Here is a 5,774-nt window from a genome sequence, read left to right on the forward strand (position 1 = left end):
TGTCAAGCAAATTTTTCATTAATATTTAAAATTAAATGTGTAATGTAAATTAAATTAGAAATAGATAGAATCGCGTCCTCTTAAACTTTTATTTGATTTTTTCGTTGTAAATATTTTATTTTTCTTTTCTCTCCATCAAGGACGATATATACAACGAAACATCAAAGCATGGATTTCCAAAATGTGAATTCTCTAAATTATCGGCTGTACATGGTGTCGGGCAACTTGTTACCAATGACCGCTGATAATTCATTGTTTCCAATACTTTGAAAAATATACAGCACTCTGATATAGTCGCTACAAAACTTCTTGAAACATGTGTGTTAATCCCTGGATGTCTTTTTGTACCGAAAAAGAAAGCCATAAAAAATGGTATAATCGATATTGTAATGAAATCGGTATTGTTTTGGAAGTTATTTGTACAATTATACGATTTTGCAACTATAGAGGACTAGTGTAACAGTTAATTCAAGAATTGAATGATGGTTTGAGTGTAAAGGACAAGATGATGAGAAGTACAGTGACAGATATTATCTTAATCAAGACGATTACACAGAAAAAGATATAAAAATTATTGTCGGTATCATAATACAGTCATCCAGTAAGTTGGATTCTTTATAATTTTTGAAAAAAGTTACAAATATCATGTAGCTTTTATTAACTTGAATTTTTTTTATAATGCTCAGTATTTATTTCGATGCAAAATTGAGTTATAAATTGTTATTGAGTTCTACATACGTGGTCTTTTAAAATATATTTTATTGGATTATGTAATTTAAGTTTATTACATTAATTGCTAATATAATAATGATTCTTATTTTATCTTTTGATATTACATCTTATAATCATCTAATTATCTTAAGTAGTCTGTAATAAAATATTAAGCTTTGTGATTAAACAAAAATTGAAGCAGTAAGCGAATAAAATAGTATAAAAAATAAATGTTACAGTAATAGAGAACTGAATGTAGAAATAACGATTTTAATTATTTATAACAATATAGGATGTAAAATTTATAATATTCTCATATCTTGTATTTTAATATGCAATAGATATATTTTCGGTAAATATTTTCAATCAATGAAAATCTTTAATAAAAGAAGACACGTTTTAATTCTTTTTCTTAGATTATGAAAATGTGATTAAACGAAAGTAGCAACTTACATTAGTATTATCTTATATAACATATGAAGAGATGAAATCATTAAGTAGTTCAATGTAGATTTGTATATAATATTTTAATGATAAAAGAAAAGTATAAATGCTTTTCTTTAACATTTCTAAAAATTTATTATTAACGGAATATTAAAAATATATAATAATAAAAACGATAAAAGTAATAGTAAAATAATATAATTTACAATAACAATTTACATTAAGGATCAACTTACAATATATGGAATAAGATGGGAATTGTTAAATTTTGCGCAGACTATACTCTACGCGTGTAGTGCAAATAACTTCATGTTTATGTACGTCATGTAGACTTCTTGTGTAGATCAGTAAGGACTGCAACATTTTTAGATTAAAAAAACGAATGTAAAATGTTCCTAAGAACAGGCAAATATTCTTAGATTAAACACAGTATACTATAAGATAATTATTACTTTATAGCGTACTGATATTTACATACCAATAACCTTCCAGTCGCTGTGGCTGATCGCTGCACAGTGACATTAAAATACATTTCTTCTATATACACTGTCGCGACATGCATTTATAAATTCCTTTATATGTAGCGGATGGCATCTTTCTAATTTCAGCTAATTAAATTACTTCGTTATTATCGATACTATGTCCACAAAGGAAGATACACTCAATTTCAATTATTATAAGAAAAGGAATACGTGTCTATACTTTATGTATACTGTCACAAAGAGGAGAATAATATATATCGATAAGAGGCAGAGGTTAGTAAGGATATTAAGCTTTACTAATAACTTTCAAATATCAACAGAAATATTTTATTCTTCTGGAAAAACGCAACGCATTAACAGAAATGTGAAACAGAGGTAGAGTGTAACATATTTACTAAGAATTGTATATGTTTTTATGATATATAGTTTTGAAGGAAACACTCATCTATATATCCATACACAGTTTGTAATATTGCAGTAACATCACAACTTTCAATTTAATATTATGAACATATTACTGAGATATTACGATGCATTATTATAATATAATATTGCAGCAATTTATTGTATATTCAGACCTTTATGCAAAGTAGTTTATTACAATGTTATTGCAACATTGTACAAATACTATGTGAATACTATGCGATATTACGATTTAGTGAATAGTAATTTTATATATTGCATGGACGCAATAAAAATGCATATGTATATATGCGAAAGATATAGAATAGACGATTTGAAATCTTGTATTATGTTTTTTACTTTACAGAACAATTTCTGTTCGTTATAAAAAACAATACTAAGTTCTCATGGATTTCCAAAGCTTAAATTCCTTCAACGCTCGATTAAATCTGCTTTCGGGCAATTTGTTACCGATGACCCACAATTCATCATTTCCAATATTATGGAAGATATACAGTGCTGTCGTATGGTTATTAGAATTGATTTACACAGTCACATTGATAGTTTCCTTCTTTGTGGTACCGAAAGAGAAATCATTAAACGATGGAGTAGTTGCCCTCATCACCACATTAGAATCAGGTTTGATAGTAGTGCGAATACATATAACACGATCAACACTGCTACAACAAATTATACGAAAAATAAATAAAATTTTAAACATCGAAGACGAAAATATAAAGAATATTGTAATAATGAATTTGAAACCCATGAAGACTCCATTTAAATTATACCTTATGTGTGGCACATTTGCGGTTCTTTTCTGGTTTTGCTCATCGTTTTCGTTGGTATTTGAAAAGAATACTTTCTACTACGTAGATTTTAGATCACCAGCCGTTTATTCCAAGGAGCCATTCTCTATTAATATTTTCTTATTGGGTAGCGTGATAGCAGCAATCAGCAATGTATACATTTTTTTAAAGAAAGTCAGCGTGGATGTTTATACAACACATTTGATATTATTGGTATCTTCGCAATATCAATACATTACTTCTAGACTTGTGTTACTATTTCAAAATAGTAATCATCAACAAGATAGCAGCAGTTTCTCAGAAAATAATTTTAGAGTACATTTCTCCTTAAAAACGGAGTTAAAAAGCTTATGTCAACAACACAATACAATTATACAGTAAGTGCAGTTTTTTAAAATTGTTTAGAAAAATTGCAAATTAATGAAGAAATTTGGATGTCATATGTAAGTAACGTATAATATGGAATTTTGTAATACACTACAAAAAATTGTATTATATTAATATTTTCAGTTATATTATAATGTTATTGATATAGATACATTCTATTTCAGTACAATGTTAATGTTGAAGAAATTGCTATCTCTAAATATCTTCTTAATATACGTGAATAATGTGTTTCGATTTTGCTTTCTTGGTATCATGATAGTTAAAGTGAGTAATAATTGAATCAATTACTTTACAAATGCATTCGCACATTCAAAAGAAATGTTCTGCTTTTCGCGGTTAAAGTACAAGATTTCCGATGCAATTAGTCGTCTATTTCGCTTGTTTGTATCCATCATAAACTGATCCTCTTGAGAAGTGACTTACTTTTGGGCGTCATAAGCGAGTACGGTCAACCAGATTACCGAATATCTTGTAGCGCGCTATGGTAGTTTGGACACCCTTCAACGACATTTTCACTTTTTTGCGATAATCCTATATGACTGACCTTTGTAAAGTTACAATAGCACTTCTCTTATCAATTGAAATTTCTTTAAACTTTACCATATGTTTTCTATCAAATTACTAATTCTCTCACAAAGCCAGTATCAAAGTACTTGTTGAAGCTTCTATGTCATTTTCATTTAGTTTCACCTGCTATTAAGGTTCACCTGCTTTAGCATACACAAACAAGTCCGTAACGCATTTGAAAGTGTTTATATTACCGCAAGCTAATCATAAACACGAGTAGCTACTTACAGAAATTTGAGTACGCACGAAGAACTTTTTTCAAGTGTTCACATAAATATGCACACTACTCAAATTTAATTATTTTACCTCTCTCTCTGACACATTTAGACCTAGGCATATATGTATTTTTTAAATACTTAATGGGATAATAATATAAACGCGGTAAATATAAAATAAAATACTATAGAAGCGAAAAATTCTATTTAAGCACATTTCAATGCTACTCAAAGCAGTGTAATCACATTTCAAAATGAACAGAAAATAGGCTTTTTAAAACCCAGAAAGTACACTCTAAAATAATTTTAAAATCTCCAGGAGATTTTTCAATTCAATTCGAATACTCCTTTTTATACAATGGAGTTTTTCTTGCGCGTACTTATACCTCTCAGCATATCTTTCTATTTCAAGAAGCTATTCAAATTAATGGAATTCTGTAGAAGAACTTACTATTTATAATAGTTTGTGCATCTACTTTTTTATAAATAAATACATGTTATAAATGCTGTCGTATTTGTTTCACATAAAATTTCTTGCTTAGAAGAAATATGAAGAATTTTCCGCTTATTAGTAAAATATTTTCTTTGAGGTGCATGATTATTATTACATGTAAATAACAAAAAATATTATTAAACATTAAATAGTAAATCTCTAATATTATTAAATGATTTCAAATTACTATTAGTTATAGCAGCAATGTTTATCAAACCTCAGATACCGGTGTCTTTCATAGAAGGATTTATGGTATTTATATACGCATGCGGTACAATATCGCAGTTCTACATATTGTGTGCTTCTTTCCAAAAATTATCAGAAGCAGTAAGTTGTTATAACACGTATTGATTACCATTGTAATATAAATTCATTAATAATTTTTTGATTGTAGAAAATATTTCAAAGTGACTTGTAATATCTTTACGCTAATAATTCAACTGTTAATCTTGTTAAACATGTTTGATTAGCAGCGTTAAAAATATTTTATTAATATAATAAATATGAATTAAACTTACAGTTATATACAATTTATAAACATGAAAATGAGCATATTATCAATATATATAATATTATAAATATAAATTATAAAATGTATTATTTTGTTTAGAGTTCAGAGATAACGGATAAAGCATTTCACGAAAACTGGTATCAATTCAGTTTGTCCATCCAACGTATATTCTTAATGATAATAATTAGCAATAATATAGATATTAAACTGTCGTTATATGAAAGATTTAATTTATCCTTGCCTTCATTCATGTCGGTAAGATATATGATTAATATGTGTATGATTAATATGTGTTATTATATAATCACATTAATAATTTTTTGTTAGTCAAGGTTTTAAAAGTAAAAGAGATAATTTGATATAATTTTCAAATATCTTTTAGGTTCTGAATCAATCGTATTCTATCTTTCTTTTGATTTTAAGAATGAACTAAGAAATGGCGAAGGTAATAACATACTGTATGTTGCTAAAATATAGTAACGTTATAGAAGTAGAAAATTGTTTAACTTTTATTAAAATTTATGAACTTCACTTTATTAAAATACAGATACAATTACTCATCAAATAGGAATTAATAAATATATTTATTATTATACTTGTAAATCGAAAAATTAATGTTTAAATTTGATTATAAGTAATATTAGTTAAAAATATTGTATTCTTATATTGTAGAATTTAGAATAAATTAAAGTGTACAAAGGTATATTAAGATATATTTATTTAAAAAATTAATAGTTTATAAGATATTGCATA

This window comes from Cyphomyrmex costatus, unplaced genomic scaffold (genome assembly GCF_001594065.2).
Source record: "Cyphomyrmex costatus isolate MS0001 unplaced genomic scaffold, Ccosl1.0 scaffold40, whole genome shotgun sequence".
NCBI classification, from domain to species: Eukaryota; Metazoa; Arthropoda; class Insecta; order Hymenoptera; family Formicidae; genus Cyphomyrmex; species Cyphomyrmex costatus.